The following is a 25,323-nucleotide window of genomic DNA, read 5'->3' as shown; positions in this document are numbered from 1 at the left end:
CTGAGCATGGTATGAGATGATCGATAGCTACTTGATGAAGCTGGGATTCACCAGGAGTGAAGCCGATCCTAACCTTTACTTTAAGGTTGAAGATGACAAGCCTCTCATACTAGTGTTGTATGTGGATGAACTCTTTCTAACAGGTGCAGACCCTCTCATTCACAAATGTAAGAGGGAGTTGGCTTCTGAATTTGAAATGAAGGACCTAGGACCGATGCACTATTTCATAGGACTTGAAGTGTGGCAGAAGCCAGGGGAAATTTTCCTATCTCAAGGAAAATATGTGGTAAAGATATTGGAAAGATTTGGTATGATGGACTGCAAGCCTGTGACTATCTCAAGGATCTTAACTTTTAGAAGTTATATGGTAGTGATATCAGACCAGATTTGGGAAATGCCTTTGAGTTTCATAAACTCATTCTCATTGATGTCCTTGGTGAACCTCCGTCCGAACATATGTTTTGTAGTTAACATTGTGAGCTCATATTTGGTTGAGCCTCACAGGATTGATGCCAAGAATCTTTTGAGATATCTACATCGCACAATTACTAATGGGTTAAGATACACTACCGGAGATGTGAGACTACTTGGATATACTGATGTTGATTGGGCAAGCAGTGTGGTGGACCATAAGAGCACTTTCAGGTGTTGTTTCACCTTGGGATCTGTGTTATAGATCTGCTCCAAAAATATAAGATAATAGAAATAAACCCAAGAATAATAAGATCTAAATATAGAAATGCTTCAGTTTATTGATCAAAACCTTTAAGGTAGGGCAACACCATACATTCACTCATTAAGGAAGGAGAACACTCCACAAGCCATATGCCTGTTCATACAATATTCCTTGACATCCCTCAATGTGGAGTCTCTAGCCTCTATATAGGCGTCATACACACAATACCATGGGTCATTACCATGGTTCCCTCAATACCATCTATCTAATACCATGGGTCCATTACATTATTACTAACAACTTGTGGTCTCTTACATGATACGGGTTAACCACCTTATTTATTACTATGGCCCATCCCATTATTACATTATTTCCTTGGGTACCTCCCTTTGTACCCCATATTATCCCCCTAGGTACACTACATTCCACCCCCCTTAACATGTTTCGTCCCCAAAACATGGGAAGAAAACAAATAATAAGATCTACTCAAAAGAGTAGTCCACTGGTACCATGCACGTGCATCTAGCCATCCAAGAGAAGGGTGAACCCTCGATCTAGCTGGTGCCTCACTCGCTTGAGATGGAAGTTGACCGTGGCGGCTCTTCTGTGTTGATGTGTAGTAGGTGGATTGCCAATCCTCTCTATCTATCATGAGGGGGTTGTTGTCCTTCTGGATAATTCGTTGCCATCATGTTGGTTGTTTTCTTACGGGGTGATGTAGGTGGTGATATGCTGAAGTTTTAACCAATGATGTATCTTTCTTTAATTCACCACCTAATGGAGCCTGATGGGTATCTCGTACCTGTTGTGGTGCCTGTAGTTGTTTCTTATTTTTCAATATTACTTCAACCATTGAGTCCCCCTCTGATGTAACATTTTCTGCTTCCGCCTCTACCTGTTTTTCTGGTACCTGGTTTGATGTTTGTGTGTGGTTGTCGACCATCAATGGCTCATCATCTGATATGTCAGTCCCTAGAACATCTTCTGCTTCAACCTCTGTGGACTCTACCTGTTTATTGATGGAAATATCCTGTAATGTAATTTTCTTCTTTTTATACCAGAGCTTTAGGAATTTCTTCTGCACATTAATATTGATAGTACCCACTGATTCCATCCAAGGATATCCCAAAACAACATCCATGTTATCCATATCTGAAGTATAAAAATCACCATGCAACACATACTTATCCATAGAAAGCTTCAAATCCTTATAAACTTGAACATCCTCATCATCAACCTGTGTGTTTTCAACGTGTTTGGCTGGAACTTGCAATTTTTTTGCCAAATTAACATTGATAAAATTATGCTTGCAAATATGATTTATAGACACAACGATCTTCTCCTTCTGAATCAATCCATGAACTTGCAATAAGGAGACACTAGTAGAAAATAACCCCTTAAGTGTCTCATTCTCCTTTTTTCTAGCACAAGACCATTTGTCTAAAAGGACTCTTTCAAATTCTGCATTTGAAAGTTTGGTCAACTGCTTGTTGTCAAGTGAGAACCACCATTTGGCAGCTTCATCTTTGAAATTAAACCACACTGAAACCTTCCAAAGTGTGCCATATGTGAACTTTTGTCTCTGTATGAATTCTTCAACAGTAGGGCTATCATCTCTCCCTGTAAATTTAATAGCAGCCATGAAGAGTGTTTTGAAAAAATTCACTAGGTGAAAATTTGAAATGGCCACAATTCCGTCAATATTGCTCAGAATCCCTATTATGACCTGTTTTTGGAAATGGAACCACCATTTTGCATCTTCTCATGTGGTAGAATTCCGGATCTAGGCACTGGAATTTCAGATTTTCACTGCAACTCTCTCGCCGTCACCAAAAATTCTAAAAAAAAAAAAAAAAGGAAGAAGAAGAAGAAGAAGAAGCTGATTTTAAATCAACGATATCTCCTTCATCCGAACTCCGATTCGACTGATTTTTTTTTTTTGAACTTGGGTATTTTTTCACAAAGAATCCAGGTCTGCAATTAGATTTTGCAAATTTTGGCCCAAAATGTATAGATCTGATCTGCAAACTCACCGCGCCAAAAAGTTTCTGCAAAAAAATTAAAAAAGAAATTCTCCACTTTTTCCCAAGAAACTACTGTAATACCACTTGTTATAGATCTGATCTGAAAATATAAGATAATATAAATAAACCCAAGAATACAAGATCTAAATATAGAAATGCTTCAATTTATTGATCAAAACCCTTAAGGTAGGGCAACACCATATATTCACTCCTTAAGGAAGGAGAACACTCCACAAGTCATATGCCTATTCATACAATATTCCTTGACATCCCTCAATGTGGAGTCTCTAGCCTCTATATAGGCCTTATACATACAATACCATGGGTCATTACCATGGTTCCCTCAATACCATCTATCTAATACCATGGGCCCTGTTAGCGCTTGGAATTCACCTAGGCTGAGATAGACAAACTCTCAAGGCTACATCAAACCATTTCACCTCGTAGCTAGCCCTACGAGGTATGAGAAGGCTCTCTCGGGTCAGATTTGATAGATCTTATAATATAATTAGGCTGACCAATTAGGATCAAAGATATTAGGCTAGTAAATTGATAAAGGGGGGTTGATTTAAAGATTTTTGGTTTTTTGGTGGCAATTGGAGGGAGTGCAATTTAGGGTGCGGGGATGGAGCACAGTTTTTGCAGGGGGTTCTTTGGGGCAAGGTAGGAACTTGTGCTGATGCCTTTGGCTTGGATGAGTGATCAGGGAAGAAAGAGAGGAGGTTAAAGAGGGCAAACAAGGACTTTGAATCCTCTTTAAACAGTGGAAAACATAGATATTGAACAGAATTAAAAGCTGAGCATGGCATGCATGAATTCAAACTTTATCACTTCATCTTGTTCAATTAGCAGCAAAGAAAGAGAGATGTAACACATAAACAAACTTACAGTAACAATTAGAAGACACACCATCAACACAATGATCCACAAGAATCCACAATGAAGTCTGCAAAACCCTGGCCTTCCTTTCCTTAAATTGCAGAAGTAGATGTACAATACACAATAATGCTTTCTCCCACAAGAGTCCAACCATGAAAATGAGAAGGAGAGAGCATAATATAGACCTCCTAGACCATCTAACTCCTTTCCCCACCTCTAGGGGTCGAGCTCAGCTTCCTAGGAGCAGTTTGAACTAATTCTAAACTAAGAACTAGAAAATAGGCAGCCCAACAACTTGCCTCTATTACTTAGCTAACTCATCCATGCATTAATTTTTCACTATTTACATCAAAGAAGCTTCTAGAAGAGTAAAGAAAGATAAAACCTATCAAAGTGCCATGAAAATATTACATTCATCCATCATCTACAAGTAAAAATGGTCAACCATAGTCAAAACAGTGTTTTTTGACCGAAAATGGCAATTCTGGCAAATTTGGAAGTTCTGGTCGCGCCCCTGGAAGTTCTGGTCGCGCCCCTTCACAGCTGTTTTTGAGTGGGTTCCACTGGTCCAAATCAGGTGCAAGATGGCTCATTGGAAAGCTTGGCCTGTCTACTTTCCATCCCAAGTGGAATTTCTGAATTTGGTGTTGATTTGACCCCTCAAAAATTGATTCTCCCAAGGTCACTTTCTGCAACTCAAAAAGTGGGCAGAAAGTCATTTTTTTGATGTATTTTGAGCTTTTGGAGGCTCAAATCTCAAAATTAGGCTGCTCCCAAGTACTGGTAATTTTTCTTTTTTCATGCCCTTTCCAAAAATGCCAAGTTTTCAAAATTCCGAGCAGTCCTCCAAAATGGTCTCACCCGGGGTGAGACCAAACCGTGGGCAAAACCTGTAATTTTACCAAAAATTTCCAAAATGCTCCAAAATTCTCAAAATTTTCACATTGTGATGCTAAATCAAGGCTGATCAGTATCATGATGAGTGAGGGAGACCTCAGCCAAGATGCGGAGTGGATTTGTCCTTTTCTTCCCCTCCTGGGCCTCTGATAGCTTTCTTTGGAGAATTTTCATTCTCGCCTTGCAAACATGTAATCTGGCCCAGTAGTGTGTCTTCATGTTGCGGAGCAGCTCTTTGTCATGATTTGCCTTCTCCAACAATCTCTCCAAACGAGTAATCTCATGAATGTACCAAGTCTCCCGGTCACCGGGCAATGGGTCACCGGGCCTCCTGCGGTTTAAGCCTCTGTTACCGCGGATTCTCCATAGTTCATCCAGCTCTTTCTCTCTTGTGATGACCACCTTTGCCACCCTTACGAGGCCTCTGCTGTGTCTCAACCTCCGTGGATGAAGATCGGTCATCACCTTGCTCATTAGTCTCAGTGGTTGACATGATGTTATTGAGCGAGGTGGAACAAATAGGCAAAGATGACTGCTGCCCTGCCTGCAAAATGCTGAGAAGTATGTTGTTTTCAAGGGGAAAAATCATGAGGGAAATGTTAGGGGAGGGAATTTACATATAGGAAAGGGAAAAAATATATAGATAAGCAGGGAATTCTGAAGGAAAACATCACATAATGCTAAACATGCCATCTCATCTTTCATCATTTGCAAATAAATACTGTATTAGGGAAATATGTGTTATGATCACCAAGGGAAAGGACAATATAGATTTTCATCATGATGGAGGGAAGGATGTCATGGGCATAGGGGGATAAGGCAGCATCAACTATCAACATTTAACAGGCTGCTCATTTCATTTTGTCTTTGAATGTCTATTAAGAGCATACTCTGTTTTTTTATAGCTTTTGAAATGGTCATTGATGCTTTTGGGAAACAGGGATTTTGTTATTTTGATTACAAGGGGAAGAGAAGGGTTTTTATGACAATTTGAAAAGGAAATGGGAAAGGGACTGTATCAAGGGAATTAGGGAGATGGAGGGATATGGGAATTAGGGTTAGGGAGTAGGAACCCATCAACAATGCTGCCAACCATATTTCATAACAGCAGTCCTTTACAATGCTGGCAGCTTTCATACTTTTGTCATATGTGAATTAGGGTCTTCAATTACATACTTTGTCAAAAGGGAAGGGTATCAATTGCATAGGGATTTTAGGGAAAGGATAAGCAATTGAATTAGGGTTTTAATGAAGGGAAGGGTAGGAAAACAGAGTTTGAGGTTAGGGAGATATACCATGTTCTTATGCAAACCTTACCACAGCAAAATGTTCATTTTTACAACATGTACAGCTGTATATTGTTAACTTTGTCATGACAGCCACCTAGTTACCTTGCCTCTGATTTTTACACAGCAATATGTCTCTTTTGCTCTTGTCTTGTCTAGGCTATGCATAGTGATATTACTTTGTTTTTTGTGATATTCATATGCATGCATTTGCCATCATATTCCTTTTTCTTTTCACAATGTTTCTTTTTCATTTTGTTGTGTGACAAAGTGTTAGGGTTTGAGTAGGATGCATGGGAGATGCATGGGAGAAATTAGGATTTGAAATAGGGTTTAGGAGGGGTTAGGGTTTTTAGGAAATTGGGATGGGGTCTAGCATTAATTTGCAAATGAGATCAATGAAAATGACACTCTAACACATGTGAATTTATAATGGGAAACTAATGGAAGGGAATAAAGGAAAAATTACCTTGAAAAACAAACAATACAACCTAACATAAGCTTGCAAAGACATCAAGTCACTTAACCTATTTTTCATTAATTTCTTGCATGATAAAATTACCATAACCCTCCTTATTCATCCATGGCATGATTATAAACATCATAAGGGAAGCATACCTTGAAGAAATCCGAGCAAATTTGAAAGAAAATTGAAGTTTAGGTGAGTTTTACGGCAGACAGAGTTTTTGGTCGCGCACCTCCGTTTGGTCGCGCCTGTGTAATTTAACACAGTGCGTTGGCCTGTTTTTGGTCGCGCACCTCCGTTTGGTCGCGCACGTTCACAGCCTTGTTTGAGGGCCTTTCCGGCATTGGAATCAGGCGCAGGATAGCTCGTTGGAAAGGTATTTGAGTCTACTTTCCAACCCAACCGGAATTTTTCAATTTGGAGTTGATTTGACCTGTCAAAAATCAAATCTCCCAAGACTGGTCAAAAAGTGTCCAATGAGGCTGCCTCAAGGAAGAGTGCTGTTGCAGTCAACTTTTGAATGCCTTCCTCAACCCCAAATTGAGCGCAGGATAGCTCATTGGAAAGATATTCGTGTCTAGTTATCAATTTACCCATCAAGCAAGTCATTTGGCCAACCAAGCTAGGAGAAAACTTGATTTTCCCAAGGTCACTTCAGAGGTGCCTTTGATTCTCCTAAGGCAACGGTATTCTTGACATTTCTCTCAAACCATGACACCTGTGTAAAAAATGAAGGAGGTTTTTCTTCCTTGGCATGTTGTGGACAAAAACCTCTCTCAGTTTTGAAAAATTCATCTTTGATTGCTCAGAAACAGCTTTTGAGTGAAACTTGTCCCGATGTGTGAAACAAGGAATTTTGTCGAAATGAAGCGGAATGAAGGGGACAGAGGGCTTATAAATTCTTGGGGAAATTTTTGGGAATGGGGAGGGATGTTAGGAAGCAGGGGAAAGTGGAATCTCAGAGATTGAGCGAGGGGAAGGGGTCCAAAAGGGAAAAACACAGGCCAAACCTAGAAAATTGCCAAGTTGTAGCTAGAAACTAGGGTTTGTGCAAAAATGAGGAATTTGGCGGATCTAAGGGATGGGAAGTGTTTGATAAGGTACATGAAGGATAGGGGAAGGTGTATTAACATCAGGAAACAAGTTTTGCCGATGATTTGGCCGCCCAAGAGAAATTGGCTTTCAAAACCCTAGGAGAGGGAAATGAGCTTGCCTAGGCACAACTGAAGCATGAACATGGTGTAAAATGACCCATTAGACACTGACATGACGATGACAAACCTCTGAATGATGATAGGCTCAGCTGAATGATGACATGGACTGACATTTGGGCAAACCCTAGGCCTAATGCCTAGTGACCAAATTTTGCTTGAAGACTCACTAAAATGACAAAATTTGACCTTGACACTTCAAAATCACTATGTAAGAGCACATTTGATCACTGGAGGAAGGCTGTAAAGACTGACACTAACAGGCCCATTACATTATTACTAACTACTTGTGGTCCCTTACATGATACGGGTTAACCACCTTATTTATTACTATGGCCCATCCCATTATTACATTATTCCCTTGGGTACCTCCCTTTGTACCCCATATTATCCCCCCTAGGTACACTACAATCTACTTCGATATCCTGGATGAGCAGGAAGCAGAAGTCGGATGCTTTGAGCATCGCCGAAGCAAAGTATATTGCTACTAGCATGGCCTCCTGTGAGGTAGTCTAGTTGCGAAAGCTCTTCAGTGAGCTGTTTGGATTTACATTGGATACCACTGTGATTGTATGTAACAACTAGAGGTGGGATTCGAATATTGAGGAATCCCGTACTCGTCGATTGCTCAGGCAGATAGACATCATCTGGGATATGGTAAGTCGATGAGCAAGGAGGCTCCATCACATTAAGATGATGTACAGGTCGATACACCTTGTCAAAGCCCCGAGGAAAGATCTAATTTGTGATTTTCCGAAATGACTTACGGATGTTAGTCCTAGTCTAGTGCATGACCCATGAGATGGAAAAACACAACTATCGCTCCTTTGTAATAAGGGGTGATCCAAAACTCCCTCTTAATCAGGGACATGTTAGAGCTCCCTCTTAACTAGGGACTCTTTCATTCATCAATAACTTCTTCTCTGTGGGTCCTTCAGCTACTTGATATCCTTCCTTTCTTTGATGTCATGAACTCTTTGTTTGTACTTCTTCTAGGGAGGGCACTATCCATTGATCACTTTCCTTCTTAGTTTTTCATGTCATTTTTTCCTTCGTGGAAAGTGTCTTTCTTGCCACACATCAAGTTTTCTTGTAATTTGGCTAGTCCTTTGTCATCTTCCATGCTTCAGAACACTCTTCTCATGGATTCTTCGTTGTACTTGCTTGTTTACATGCTTCGACCTAGTAGCCCATCATGATTTTATCCTGATATTGTTTCAACATTGCTTTTTCTTTTGTTGGATGGCTTCTTCATCACGACATATTTGTAGAGTAGAATTAGTTATCTACATATTTCATATCTCCAAGGCCTTCATAGGTGTTAAGGGTATTTCCTTCCTTTGTCAGAGTTGTCCTGCCTTCTTTCGGGAGATACCTTCAAAGTATCTTGTCAGATAGTGATTCTAGGTGATCATGGTGTTCTTCACATGCTCGATATTTTTCTTCATTTGCTTCTTCTTAGATAGATAGGTCAACCATCTTATGCTTCTTGTGAGAGCATTTCTTTATTTCTTGCTTCGTGGACTAGTCAGCATTTCTTCTTGCTTCGTAGACAACAATCTTGAACTCCTAATGTGAGCATATTCTTTTGTTGACCTTCATTGCATTGTAGTACATGCCTTTGATCATGTCCTTGGTGAAAGAGATTCTTACATACTTTATCATGTTATATAACTATTCCCATGACTCAATAATATACAAATGATAACATGACTAAAACTTTCATACATACATACCTCATCTTGATTCTGCTTTGATCATCTTAGCTCCATTCGTTTGTCCTAGGTGTGGCCCTTCTTGCTTCATCTTATCTTGCCTACATATCATCCTTTTCTTGAATCCCATGAATGAGATTACAAATGAGACATCTGCTTTGGTTCATGAACCTTCTTTTGAAGATCCCATTATAGGATCTTGAACATCATTACCTGGCAAATGTTTCTTTCTTTTTGATGATGGAGGTCTTCTAAGATTGTTAATCATGATCAATTTTTCTTTCATTGTGGATGATGTCCTATAATAGGTATGCTCCTTCTACATGAATATCTTGAGCTATATGCATCATGATCCTATATTCTAGAAGATATTTCTAATCATGCATTTTGTTTGATTATAAATGCTCCTTCTACATGAGTATTTAGAACTCTATGTACATCGTCCTTTTAGATTCTAGAAGATGTTTCTAGGCATGCAATTTTATTCTATTCCTACATGCTCCTATACTACTCAAAACTTTGAAAGTTGACTTTAAGTAAAGAGTTTGACTTAGTCATAGTAGAGATCTGAAGGATCGTCCTTCTTTTGCTTCTTGTCTTCTTTCATTTCTTGAGTCATATGAGCTTCTTCCCTCTTTCTTTAGTTGTTGTTGTCCTTCTTAAGCTTAGGAAGATTCCTTTTGTATTGTCCATATTCTTGACATCCATAGCATTAGATTTTGGACATATCTTTGTTGTTTTTTCTTCGTGGACCAAATTTGCCTAATTTTCCTTTTCTCCTGGCCATGGTAGCAAAAGCTTTCTCCTTTGATCCCACAACTTCCTTTTCTTTGAGTTGTTTACTCTATTTTGCATAGAGACCAAAATTCACCTAGTGGGGTGGCTTCCTTATTTGCATATATACTTGATGTGAAGTTGCCCCAATCCTTAGGTAGAGCATTGAGTACTACAATTGTCATTTCTCTGTCAGACATGAGTTCCTCTATCTCTTGAAGTTATTCCCTCATCTTAGAGATCTTCATGAAGTAGGGAGCTATTCCTTCCTTTGATATCTTCATCTTGTACAACTCATTTCAAAGAGATATCACTTCTCCAACTTTGCTTATCGAGAGTAGCTCTACTAGTTTATCATAGATTTCTTTTGATGTTTCAAGTTTGGAGACATAAGGAATGAGAGAGTCTTTAATGGATTCTATTATATTCCTTTGAGCTCTTGTCTCATCCTTATTGTACTTGGCTAAGGCTTGAGTTTTTTCCTTAGAAGGGATAGTGATATTCCCTTTGATGTGTTCTAGAAGTTCAATATCCTTGAGAAGTAAATCAATCATCTTCTTCCATGCAAGAAAGTTATTGGTACCTACCAATTTATTGCTTTCCTCGCAAAAATACATTGATGTATATTCAGAAGGGGACATGTACTTACTTGATATATTTTGAGATGTAGTGGATTTGGTTTGTCCTTGAAGACTTGATGGATTTCCTTCCTAGGATCTTGGTGTTCTTCAAGTTGCTTTCTCCAAGTGAACTTGCTTGATGATGATATTTGCTTGATGTAGGTCCTTGTTTGATTTTCTCTTCTTGTACATTCCTTTATGTAAGGCTCTTCTTCTTGCCTTGAGTAGATTTGGATTGATGCTTCAACCTTATAGATGACTTTCCTTGGTGAGTGTTCTTGAGTTGCTCTTTCCTTGATGTGTCACCTTAGCTCTGATACCATGTTGAAGAATCTAGGGAAAATAAGTGTAGTGTGATTCTTCATTACTTGATAACAATTTGTGGAGTCTTTTTACTTTTTCTTGATAGCTTAATCTTCTTCTTATTATTATTAATGCATGTGTGTGTACTTCATCAAACTGCTACCAAAAGATAAGAACAAGAACACAAGATGTTGGCTCTCTACCAAGGCCAAAACCTCTTTTCTCTTGAGAGGAAAACCATTTAGTAAGTTTCTCATATTGAAGCTTCTTATTGATCAATGCCAAACCCTAGACCCCTGACTTGAATATCCTCCAAGCACAAGTCAAGTCCTCCCAGCACTTTGTTTCTTCGACACTTCAACCTCCTTCTTTCAGCACTTCGTTCTTCTCTCAATTGTTGATAGAACTTATTGTACTTGCTCTAGAAGAGACACCTTTTGATAAGTCACTTTTCTTGTGATGATCCCTTTATTCTACTTGACCACATGAGCTCTTTCTTCAAGCTGTTAGTGCAGACTTGGTATGATTGTCTTGCAACCCTAGATTTCCGCACGTGTGGTAATTTCCTTGATATGGTAAGCTATTTCCTTCCTTCGCTTGATTAGGAGACCTTATAGGTCTAGTTTCCTAGCCCAATTAGAGAGATATGCCAACTATGGGTTTCTGCTATTACAATTGCGGAAATCTTTCCCTGTCATCGCACATGTAACTGTAAATTTCCCTAGAAACAATCCTTTAATATTCAATGTTCTTCCTTCCTTTGATGGTGCACTAGAGGCTCCCTTTCTCGTCTCTTTTTCAACCTTTACTTGCTCATTTGTTGTGCTGATTTCAGAGGTAACTGAGTGCATTTTGGTGGAGTGGAAAACCTCTATATATAGAGGATTGTCCCTCCTTTTAGGCCGACTAGAAGGCTGACTTGTTGTACTTGCTTCAGATGGCTTCTTTGGTGGTGTAACATGCTTGCAGGAGCTTCTTTGATGGTGCCTTTTCATAGGAGGGGACTTTACTTTGCTTGGAGGTATTCTCTTGACCCTAATACATGGCGTAACATGCCCTTAAGGCCTTCAACAGTTCCTTTTGACTATTTGACTCACCTATAGCACTTGACATGTGCTAGACCTATTTCAATGAGAAAGAAACTCATTGACATATATTATAAAAATAATATTTCTTTTCTTGAACAGGTACAAATATCAAAAGTACATTTATGAAGACCAAACCTGGCTACATTTCCTTCAACAGGAAGCATCGAATGTAGAAGTCCAAGTTGAAGATAAAGGAATAAATACTGATCTAGTGAATATCACAAATCAAGAAGAGGATAAACTAATCGAAGTGAATATGTAATCAGAAGTTGCAGTTCAAACATCAGAGATTTCAAGTAAAGAATCTATAACTACATCAGTGCCAAAAGTAAATCAGGAAATTACCACACACACGTTCCAGGGAAGTTTAACAAGAAGAAATCCTTATCTACATCCAAATCACAAGAATAGACACATCAATTAATCTACAAATCTATTTCACTCAGAACATAAGCAACAAAATTAATTTCTGAAGAATACTAAAGTTTTCACCATCCAGTCCTGTGAAAACAATTCATCACAAGTTTCCAGTAATCGCAAGATCCTACAATAGATTGATTTTTGACGGTCAGATCCTTTCTTAGTTCGACAATTTCATTTATCACTCCAAGGATCTTATTGTCTTGTGTCAACGAAGATGACAATTCAAAGAATACCGAAATATGCAAATAGTTTGCAAGACAAAGAAATATATGGCATGCCTTGTCATCTGTTTATATATTCAAATAATAGAAACTATCAATTTCTATTATTGGAATGAATAAACTATTGTAAATATAGGCGGTTCCATTGAGAAATATATTGATCAAGCCAAACCATGGGATGGAATGTTTGTGTGTGCCAAGATCTGCATGGAGGTGGACTTGGAGAATGGATTTTCTTAGGTTACTCAACTCTCGCTAGACATCTAATATTTCATCCAACAAGTAAATTAAATCCCCTTCAAGTGTAAAATGTATCATGAATACAACCATTTTGCTTGAAATTTCCCCTAAAGTTGAAGTGTTCCATAAGCAACCTAAGAATGGGGAACAATGGAGGTGACCAAAAGGTAGTTGCGTATAGGGTAGGCAATTAGGTCCTCCCAGGGGATCTATGGAGGCTCTTGCTACTCCTCATAAACCATAGATTTTAAAGCACCCTCCTCAAGTCCAATCACCATAGAGTAGCAAAGCCAATAGACATGCTCCCTTAAAAAAATGATATGAGGTCCTCACCAATCTGGAAAATATGGAAGACATTCAATATGAAAGACATTTCATTGTTGTTACTATGAGTTTTCATATATCTTCTTTGGTTTCTTTTTAAATATGGAGGACATTCAATATGAAAGACATTTCATTGTTGTTACTATGAGTTTTCATATATCTTCTTTGATTTCTTTTTATTTCACGTGTATACTTGTAACACAACAACATGTTAGTTTGCATGCTTATTCCGTGCAAGTGCTATTAAAGTAGAAGTTTTTAATCCTAAATAAAGCAACATGATAAACACTAAGAATACATGAGATTGGCATAAAACAACATTGAATACTATGAGAATGAACATGAGAAAGAGTTAAGAAAAAATCTTGAATCAAGCAAAGGAAACGTCTACTCAAATGTTGCCACCTGGTTGTTTTCATGTCTTTTTTAGGATGTCATTCTCCTAAAAAAATGAGTAGTGACTATCACACATATGAGAGTCACGTAGTGGGTGTCTCTAATATGTTGTAGTTGAGAATTTAGTTTCCTTATAACTTGTTAAAATTGTTTGAAGAATACATTATGTTTTATTGGCCACTAGGTAAATGTTCCTATAACTTTGTCTATGAGTGACACAATGCCTTTCTTATTGGCTTCTTGTTGGTTGCACATTTTTTTCGAAGCAATTCTTAGACTATCCTCATGGATTTAATTTTTTTTTGGTAATTCTTGAATATTTTGAAATCTTTTAGATACCTTTAAGGGTGAATGGTTTGTTGATCCAAAATGGATTATTATATATATTTTCCATCTATTTTAGTACTATGTGGATAGAAAATTTTGAGATATTAGCCAAACGGGTCCCTTTTAGGGGTATGTACCACTTTGGTGATTTGGGGTAGAGAACATTTTGAAGCTTGTTTGAGGCCTTATTGCCTCTTAACCTATTCTATGCATCAATACTTTCAATGGTGCAAAGCGAAGATCAATTCAACTATTTGTATGTGGAAGTTATGCCTCTCACAAGTTTACATATCCTATTGATCACCATGATACTAAATGAATGCTTCATTAGTTCACATTATTTGCACACGTGGAGTTAGTCATATGTAGATTTCTAAGAAGCTTCTAGATTATCCAAAACCCTAATATTAATTGGGATCAAAGCATGTTAAAAACCTAAACCTAACCCTAAATGATTCTTGCATTATGACCAATATTAGGTTGCTAGGATTGGAAGGGGTTCCATCATTATTTATTGTTTACTATTTTGTAGTTGAGTAGACATATGTAAGTGGGATATTGAAGCATAATCAATGAAGTTGGATCCTATAATAATTATACTGGCCACAATTTCCATGGCAACTCAATAGTAAGTGCCTCTTTATTTTTATTTGCATTCTCTAACTATGAAAAAAGGGAGAGCACATACCTCATTTTCTAGCTGGGTTTTTCCCATATTGGGTTTTCGTAAGGTATATTTTGTGTTCATTGTGTGGATGTTGCATTATTTGTTGGGATTCTTTCATTTTAGTTTCAGTTTCTTCTACTACTTAATGCATTATGTTAGTAAAATCAAATTTGAATACAAAGTAAAACATTGCATAATAAGAGATTTTAAAATACTTTGAGATCTTTCGTGATAAACTAGTCTAGTGGAAGATACATGTGATCCATAGTTTGTCGTGGATATTCCATTGGGCGATTTGTCACAACAAATCTACTAAATATATTAGAAAATCTAAAATCTTCACTATGGTGGCTTCTTTCTCTTTAGATTTACAGATATCCTAATTATCTATTTATTGTGTATACATGCAAATTATAATTATGCAGAAAAATAAAGAAAATTGAAATAAAACTCACAAACCACAAATTAACACAAGATATAACTTGGGAAACCCTTTCAAGAGAAAACTAGAATGGAAGTTGCGACTCCCATGTGCTTTTTTTTTTAATGGAAAAATGAATGCAAGTACAAGGAAGCGAGGCTTGTGGCCCATGGGTTGCTATAGTTCCCAAATCCTCTCTATTTTTTCTCCTCCTTATCCACTAGTAGCTACTCTACTTAACTATGGGACAAAATGCACTCAAATATAATGGAACCCCTTTTATTCCTAGTGGCCCAATTATAAGACAACCTGATAACCTACTACTAGTTAGGTTTGACTCCTTCAACTTTTAATTAGAGTTACAATATTGAATCTTCAAGAGTCTTCTTCATCATGATCACATGGCTAGCCCCTTTTCCATGGATAATGGGGGGCTAACGTGGCATCCTCTTGAATTATGTTTGTCAAAGTAGGAAGACTAACTTCTAAGTGGCATAACTTTTGCATACAAAATTTGATTGAGGTTATTCTTACGCCATTGTAACACATATCACCCCCCAAAATCGTCATTTGATGCCTCAAATTACTTTCGAAAGGTTTCAGACCTCAGTTTGCCAAATTGGGGCCTGTTGGTAAAAATGGTCTTGTGAGTTGATTCCTCCACTTTTTCCACTCCGAAAGCAACAAGATGGATGACAAATAATATAATGATCCATTTCAGATCAGCAGAGTAATTTATAGATCATTTGTGTAACTGGATCTTTGGGATTTGTCATGTTCACAAATTTCATGTAAAAATCGACAATGAAAACAAATAAGTTACAAGAAGGAAATGAATACATGAAGACAAAAATAACCTAGAGCAAATGTTTGTTGATATAAATGATTAAGCATTTTCCATTTAACTCTGACATCTTTTTCACTAATTTATTTTCCTTCTCATTTGAATTATAGGTAGCATAAATATATTTTATTTGCTCAAATCTTATAATAGGGTTTTTTCTATAATGGGTTTTCCCAAGGTACATCCTCTATTCATTACGTGGATAATGCATTTTTGTTTGTTTGCTAAATTGTATGAGTCCATAGATGACTGCATGCTTAACCGTTGGCTTGAGAAACCATGGCCGAGGGGCATCTAAGCTGTCAAAATCACTCGAGGATCGCTTTCGTCTTGGGCCACACCAACCCTGAACATGGGTTGGATTTTTCCCAACGGAGTTTTGAATCGTCGACCTTCACATCACGAAGTGCCTTATCAGTACACCCCATCACAATCTAGTTTGAGCATTGCGGGCTCTTGTGGATAGTGCATTATTTGCTTAGTTTCCTTCATTTTAATTTCAGTTTATGCTAATATTTTATGCATTAGCTAGTAACATTAATTTGACTCTAAAGCAAAGCATTGCATAATAAGGAGTTTTAGAATATTGTAAGATCTTTAATGACTAATTACTATAATAGGATATCTATAGCATTTTATCAATCATTTATATAGTTGAATCTTTGAGATTTGTTATATTCACAAATTTCATGTAAACAAATAAATATATGAATACAAAATAACCAATATTTACTATTTAATTTTGCCATTTTTAAAAATAAATATATGAATACAAAATAACTAACATTTACTATTTAATTTTGCCATTTTTTTTACAAATCATTTTCCTTAATATAGGTAAATTCTATTTACTCAATATATTCCTTAAATCAAAATGAGAAAACAAATAATACTTTACCATTATTTTCATTAGACTACTACTTTACCTTTAAATCTAAATCACAATGCATTAGAAGCATTGGTACCTAGTCTTTTGGTTTATTATATTCCTTTAGAAAATACATCAGACACACTTTGACATAGATGTTTGGGACAATTTTCACTTTCCGAATTGTAAACACGTTATAACAAAAGAAAAAAATGAATAAAATTATTCTTTTAACAATTTAGCATGATGTAATGGCTGGGGCGGATGGCTTTCACACCCCCCACCCAAGTTCGAATCCTGCGAGGTTGTAAAATGTTGTAAAAAAGTTGTAAAATGAGAGGGTCCCACCGAAGCTTACAAAAAAAAAACAATTTATCATCACAACCATGCATCCACTAAGACACATGAATCTATCACACCTTTTATATATATTGTTCACCTTTTACAAAAACTAAACAATATAATACATAATCTAAACTTGTTAGTTAATTTCTCATATTTAAACAATGATGAAAGTTACTGGTAAATTCTTCTATTTTTTTTCCCTATAAAATTTGATTAAAAATAAATAAGTATGAAAAAGAAAATACATGAAGAAGAAAATGAGTATACATGATTCAACATTTACTATTTAACTTTGATATTTTTTTTTGTTGGATTTTTTTTTAAATAACATTATTCAAAATAACATTTAAATTAAAATAAGAGAATATATAATATTTTGTTATTATTATCTATTACCAAATTGTAAATAAAATTTAATTAAAAAAATATTATTTATTATTAAGTTTTAATAAAAAAAAAAAAAGATTATTCTTTTAACAATTTATCATAATAGTGATGAATAATATTTACTTTAAGACTTTTGTGATCTATATTGTAGATAAATGTCTTTTGGATTATTCACATCATTAAGATTTGATCAATCCTAATGATATGATTAATCCGTTTATCTATTATATATATATATATCTTTGTTCACCTTTTTGTAAAAAAATGAAATACATAATCTAAACTTGCTCATTAACATTTCATACTTAAACAATAATGAATGTTCTTTATAATTTATAATTTTTTGTTTTTTAATAAAAAAATAGAGTGAGATTGAATAAATAAAATAGTTTTTTTTTGTTGTCTTCACATATTATATTAAACTCTAACCTTAATTTTGATAGTTAATCAATTTCTCTTTTATTATCTTATATCGATTATTTCAACACTAACACATATACACAAAATTTATTTAATTATTAAAAAACAATTTAATTTTACTCTAAATTTATCTATATTAATTAATCATTTTACTTATATAATTATACCCCTAATCTTGATAATTAATAAATTTCTCTTTTATTATTTTATTTCAACACCAACACATACCATAAAATTTACTTATTTATAAAAAAATACAAAGTCGATTGATTATCCATTTCACTTATAGTTACGTTAATTTATTTCTATTTTTATTTTTACAACTAACTTATTTAAAACTCTTTCGTCAAGTAAGTAAAAGTTAAGTTCGATTTCACCATGTTACTCCCATAAACCCTCCATGGTATCATTAAACGTTTGAAGCACAAACAAGTGGCACGTGAACACCGTGGACAAAACTTAACAAAGACCCATCAGTATACCAATTGTTGTGTTGTAATGAAGTCGCAATCTAAAAAAGTCTTGAATATTTTACCAAATGGGTTTCATTATTATATGTCAAATTTGATCTCTTGACTTGGACCCTCGCCGAAAAAGCATTTGAAGCGATGACATAATGATGGAAAGACTGAAGGCATATGAAATTCACTTTGGAGGGCGTAGCAGCGAGCATAAGCAACTAGAGTCCCCGCAAAAAATTCAGAATTATATCATTAGTTTGGGAGTGGCGGTGCGATTTAAAGCGAAGGCGGACGCTGCCTGCAATTTTTTTTTTTTTATCGAGTCTCAGTAATGCATCCATATATCAGGTACAGCCCTGAATAGATTTTCTCTCTATATATATAAAGGCTGCGAGCTCTACGATTGTTCAAATCAGAGTAACAATGTTTTCATACACCCATTGCTGTTTTATATATTATTTATTGGTTTCTCTGCGAATACGAACTGTAAGCGAAGATTCTCTTAAACAGACGCAGTTCCTTGGTTCCTCAGCATCAATGAGCAACATACTCATTTATTGAAAAATTTATGAAACACATATCGTGAATAATGTTTATTTGACTGTTTAATGAGCTGCGTATTTTTACAATAGACAAGAGTAATGGTTCATGGCTGGAGCTAACCAGCTATATATTGGGTATTTAATGTCCTCAGAGTAGCACGTCACTTAGTCCGATAACACGGAGCGGACAAATATTATTTAATGCCGAATTTGCCCGCTCCCGTGTTATCAGGTTAAGTCGCCTACTGCTCTGAGGGTATTAAATACCCAATATATGACTAATTAGCCCTTTCCAATGGTTCATCCCGTGATCCAAGATTCGTTAGAGTTTCAATCATGTGCCTAAAGCCATCCCATCAACCCACATGTCACAATGAGGTGGCTTTCCTAATGAGTGTCCTTTTCGAAATATTTCGAAGTGCTCAAAAAGCGTAGGGTTTTGAGTTAAAAGGCCACATGTTTTAGATCTTACGACGGTGCCAATTCGATTTTTAAACTAGGCATTCATTTAGTAATGTGCCTAACCCATCCTCTCAATGCAAGCCAATGATGAGGTGGCCTTCCTATGGAGTTTCTTTTTCTACATATATTGAAATGCTCAAAAAGAGGTGATAAATCCTACATGTTTTAGATCCCACCACAATGTCAATGTGATTTGTAAATAGGCCATTCATTCAGTAATTTGCCTAAAGACATCCTGCCATTGTGGGGTCACCATGAAGTGGCTTTCTTGGAGTGCATTTTTTTCAGGTTAATAACAAGGTGGCCTTCCCAATGTTGCACAAAGCATTGATGTTTTTTGGAAGCGAAGTGTCAAAAGCTTGATTTTCCAAAAATCCTTCCCAATGTTGCACAAAGCATTGATGTTTTTTGGAAGCGAACTGTCAAAAGCTTGATTTTCCAAAAATCTTCAGAAACGTCTCTCTCTCCCGCTAACTATATATGAAAACATGCATATTTGTACACAAATCAAGATAGGTATGGCATCCATTGTACATCAATGATTAATTATTCGAGCATCAACCATTTAGATTCTAGCAATTACAAACATACATCAAAATTTTAAGCATATCACATATAATAGAAGGTAGAAAGTATCAAAATTTTAATCATATAATAGAAAGTAGACATTTAGAAGATAAAATCATAAAACATTCAAATAACTTATCCAGTAAGTGAGCGACTGTCAACATGAGTCATGACTAAATAATAATGTTTACAAAATAGGCCACTTGGCCACCACCAACTACAACACTGAATTAGGTATTGAATTTTTGTAGCTATGGTTGGTCTTCATGATAAATACAAGTGTATATTTCAAGTCAACTACAAAAGAAGAAAAATTTGAATCTTGAATTATGAATTTTTCCTCCAAAATGTAAGGTCAACTCTAAATGATCAAGTCGGCCCAGCGTGGAGTGACACCCATTCAGACTCATTAAGATCACTATTTAAAGGCCATTCGACCTCCTCCTCTTTGCGTAGTTCAAATCACCATCTTCTACTTGCTTTGTTCACACGTAGGAGATTAAAGAGGACAAAACTAAGGTAGAATAAGAGGATGAATTTGAGGCATGAAGAAGGATGATTTATGAGGCAGCAAATCGAAATTTTAGGAGGTTGAATTTGTCTCTATTTGATCAGGTTTGACCCGGGTTTGGTTATTGGTCAGTTTGACTTTCTTTTTGACTAGGAAATCAGTTTGTATCTCTTGTTGAATTGGACAATTTCTCTAAGAACCACTCAAGAAGAATAGGACTCGATAATTTATTTTATGTCCGATTTAAGAATGACTTTTGGACTATAAAAAAGACCTTGGGCCGAGTTTTGCAACAAGGAAATGGCCATCAAGGGAAGGCCTATTAAGGACCTGATTTGACGAACTGATAAGGAGTTTTGGATCTCAAACATTCTTCGAAGTGCTATGGGAAATTATTAATGAACCTGTGTTATTTTAAACCTAAGGGGCTAATTGATTATGAAGTACACTTGTACAAAAATTTCTTGTCAACTTGTAGTGTGATATGTTGCCTTGTATTAAAGATGAACACTGTCATGATTAAAGAAGGGTAAATCTTGTATAAAAGAAGCCTCTATGAGAGCATTGGAAGATAGCCTAAAGTTGTATCCAATGGAAAGAGGCAGAGTTCAATTTTGTTGACATGGTAATTAAAGGGGCATTCGTAAGTTTACAGTGAAAAAGAGGTTGATTTCCTAATTAGTTATTTTGAGACCAAATTTTTTCTTACGAAGACTGAGTCACCTTCAAGACTGGAGTTGTCCTTGTAAAGGACAAATTATTGTTGCTGCTACAATGGTTTTGAGGTTACTTGGTTTATAAGGACCGAGAGTAATCATCTGAGATCTGCTAAATAGTTTGTACTACTCTGAGGACAAAATTTGCTAATGACTCTTCTATAATGGAAGTCTGGACCATTTGAAGATTGTTACTTATTAAGAGTTGGTTGATGGTGCAAGTTCTCTTGTAAAATGCTATAGAGGACAATGGAATGTCATTCCTTCCCTTGAAGACACTTGCTTTCATGAAGTATTCATTCGAGATTTGTATTTATGACTCGACCTACTATATTATGTCCTTTGTTGATAGTTGAAGGGCGTTGTTTCTTTACAATGCTAGATGGAGGTAGAATACAAGCCCTACAAAAGCGATAATGGACCATTAATCTTGATACATTTGCTTGGACTGATATCAAGATGGAACATCCTTGATTATTTGATGACATGACGGATTTCATCACATATGCAAAGGCATGGGGGATTTATGGCTTTTTGGACATTTGGATATGGCAAGAAAATTTGCATATGACAAATTCTGTTGGACTTCCAAGGTGTAGATGAAAATTGGAAATCTTAGGGTTTGTAAATCCTACAAGACTTGAAGTCTTAGATGTGAAAGCCCTAGGTTTTGTGGATAAAACCTTTGATCTAGACCTAGATCAATGTTTTCGCTGAATGAAGAAACCCTAGCTCATGCAAGGTAGGAAAGGAAGGTAACATACTTATGATGAGGACGGGGTCGATGAGTTTGCAAACCGATTCGATGATTTCTGTGAGAAGGCAAAGATCAAGAGGGAGATGACATTTCCCTACAATCCTCAAATCAAAAGATAAGTACTTTATAATTTATATTCCTTTGCTATTAGTTAGCCTCTTGTCTTTGTTTCTTTTGTTGGGTTATAATCATTCTTCCATGGACCTCCTAGTGAGGATTGCAGGTACATCGTGAAGGTTGCCAAGGCTCTGGTAGCAGGTGGAAGTATTGGAAGAACAAAGCAAAATTTGTGGCAAGAGGATTCTCCCAAGGTCAGTGATTTGTTGAGGGAGAAATTGTATTGACATCTATAATTGTACCTGATGACTGGAAGAGCTCTTAGTTCAAAGGGAGCAGGTAGGCCAACAAGTTTGAAGGATGTCATTGTGTTGAGACCTGTGGAAATTCAGTGATGACCTCAAAGTGGATTTACAAGATCAATCATTTGGTAGATGGCAACATAAAGAAGTACAAAGTGAGGATTCTCCCAGGAAGAGGATTATGAGGAGACATTTGCTCCAGTTGTCAAGAAGAAGTAATGTGCAAGGAAAAACCTTTGGACTTTGAGGTACATGAGAGGGGATCTCATGTTTGCAGACTGGAGAAAGCTTTGTACGAGTCTCGGGATTGGTATGGGTATCTAAAAAATCTTGGTGGAAGGACTCACTTATTAGAGGAAGTAGAAATGGTAGGAAGATTTCCTTCCTTGATAGAAGGGAGTTGATCGCTAGTATCAAGATGAAGGATCTTGGTTGGATATTTTACTTCTTGGGACTAGAAGTATGACAAAAATCGGGTGAGATCTTCCTTGGTAAAAAATAAGTGTATTTTTACGATCCTTTAGAGATTTGGGATGATGGATGACAAGTCCAAGGCCATTCCCATAGTATCCAATCTAATGAAGGTGAATGGTAGAGGGAGTAGCCTGGATTATCTCAGCAGGATTTGTTTTAGCGTTAGAGGGAGCACCCAGTTAGGGTGACTGAAAACCAACCATGGTGATGGATTCAAGCTAGTAAATTTATGGTTGAGCCAAGGCATGTGGCAAAACATGTGTTGAAGTATCGACATGGTATAGTTGGATATGGATTGAGAGATGTCTTGTATAGCTGGAGGGATTCACAGATATAGATTGGTTTGAGAATGATGATTCAACTTGGGGGATACTATGATGAGCATGAAGCTGACAACATATGAAGCAATGTATATTATAGTTTGGCGAGTTGTGAAGCAGTGTGGCTTTGGAAGCTACTCATAGGATTGTTTGATCAAGTGCGGCAGACGACCATTATGACAAGACAAAGCGCGTGGTATAAAAGGAACAATGAGGGTCCTATGTATTTCTATGGTCAAACTGGTTACTGACATTCTCACAAAGCCTCTATTTCTGGATGAAGTTGGCATACTTTTGGGATAAGCTTGGAGTGATTGAGAATGCTTCCCTTGGTTGAAGGGAGTGTTGATGTTGTAGCATCAAGGAGTGAATAATCTCCCTTAGGTCATCGGTATTGACCGAGAAAACATGTAATATGGTTGGGGAAATTGGTCAACTTAGCATTGAGGCCTCTGTATGCTCCCTACTTCAATGGGTTTTGACCATATTGCCATGGGGTTTGGCTAAGGAGTTGAGTTAGTGCCTTATAACATCGAACAAGTATTTTTACCATTCAATAGCATGTGATGACATGTGGGAATGATAAATGGGCCCTGGATTTCACCATGTTAGTTTTTGTAGCATCAGAGGTGTTCTAGTCTCGAAACTTTGTGGAGAGGCTAAAACAAAGGAGTTCTCCATAACCGAGAAACCATTTCTGGAAATTGTTGATTTGTATAGCTTGGGAGGTACTCCAAGCCCTAGGGTTTAGGGTTTGGAGGGCAGAGTGCCACAAGGGTCACTTGTGGGCTTGGAACACAAGGTAGGGGTTTTGCACCCATCAGGATTTGGGTGAAAACCATGATGAATTTGAGCATGAGAAAATTTGAGGTGATAGAGCTTGGCATGTCGATTCCAACGCTCCAAAGATCACTCAAATCGGAGCTCTAGAAATGAAGTTATGAATTTTTGAAGTTGACAATTAATTATGGACAGTCAAGTCATGTAGGCTTGGTCCAAGAGACATGTCACTTCAAATGAATTCGTGGAGCCCTCTTTATGTGTATAAATAGAAGGTGGAGAGGAGGCTATAGAGCATCCATTTATGCAACACACAAGTGAAAAGCTCGTAGAAGGGAGAAGATAACTTTGTTTTGGGCCGCATAAGTGAAGGACAGACCAACGAAATTTCAAGGGCATTTTAAGGAGGTCGAAGTGCAGGAAGGACGGTCGAGGGCCTCTTCTTGGAGGCCGAAGCAAAGGAGTGGAAGTCTGGGCTATTTGAGGGCCAAGTGGAAGGGAGGCAGACCCTAAACAAGTTGTTGCAGGCCTGTGGTGCCTTGCTGTAGCAAGCCACAGGCAATATAGGGTAGGCTGAGGTTGTTGGTGAGGACTATACTGCCCATAATTATAGCAAGAAGGGTCAACCTCCTAATAAAAGGCAACCACACTCCTTAAAAACAGAATTGGGTAGAATTGAAGGCTAGATATGGGACTGTAATGATGCCTTAACCAGGCCTAAGTGGCAGCATAGGAGTGGACCTCAAACAGTGAGCTTGAGATGTGTTGTTGAGGTGTTGGATCCTTGTTTTTGGATTAGTTTGGATCAGCTTATCTTGTAGCCTGTGGGTGCCATTTGGAGGACCTTCCGTGGTGGTGAAGAGTCCATCCTAGGAGCATAATCTACAGTGACGAATTAGGCATAATTGGTTTGGTGGAGGGCAGCGTGTTGATAGCCCAAAGTAGCTCTAGACTAGCTATCTTGAAGTGATGAAGAGGAGCTGAAGGTTGGGTGAAGATTGGTGCTGAAGTGCAGTGCCTTGATGGACAAAGGTGACTGTTAGCCTGGCATTTTGGAGCTCGGGAATTAGGCCTACCTAGAGAGTAAATTGGATTAGCCCGTGTACATGCAGCAGAAGTGACTTGCGACAGTGTTAGGTGGCAACCCTCGTGGAGTCTCGATGTGTTTTCCTTGAAGGACTAAGGGGTAGCTAGTGAGCAGTACGAGAGCGAAGGACCAACAGAACAAGATACGACATTGAAGCTACAATGAAGTTTGTCATTATATCTTGTAAACCATAGATTGTTGTATTATTCAGATTTGGTTTAATATAACAAAGAATGGGTTGTACAATATTTGTTAAAAATTGTGTATACTTTTGCATATGTGATTTACTTCTTTATATTTTCCGTTGTTCAAAGTAGTTCTCATTGAGATTCTTGGTTTGGTAGCATCAAAGATTTTAAGATGCTAACCTAGACCCAAGATTGTGGAAATTTGTTAAAATTGGAAACTAGGGCCAAACTTCATATGGGTCATCTTATTCATGGTTGATAATATTTTTATTAGATT

General features: G+C 37.0%; 1 protein-coding gene across 2 annotated transcripts in view; it reads left to right on the top strand.

Annotated features, from left to right (window-relative positions):
- LOC149189055 (mechanosensitive ion channel protein 1, mitochondrial-like) overlaps window positions 1-25,323 on the top strand; it is a 473,192-nt gene that overhangs the window by 24,764 nt on the left and 423,105 nt on the right. Inside the window, exon 1 of one of the 2 annotated variants that reach the window (XM_089411753.1) lies at window positions 18,493-18,631. The exons of the other annotated variant lie outside the window; for it this stretch is intronic. The gene's annotated coding sequence lies outside the window, so the exon portion shown is untranslated. Of the gene's footprint in view, window positions 1-18,492; window positions 18,632-25,323 lie in introns of those variants that run through there. 2 annotated transcript variants of the gene reach the window in all.

This window comes from Pinus tabuliformis, chromosome 3_1, assembly GCF_031772625.1.
Source record: "Pinus tabuliformis cultivar Carrire ecotype Pingquan chromosome 3_1, CPIR1, whole genome shotgun sequence".
NCBI lineage: Eukaryota > Viridiplantae > Streptophyta > Pinopsida > Pinales > Pinaceae > Pinus > Pinus tabuliformis.
This window is presented reverse-complemented; position numbering and strand designations above follow the sequence as displayed.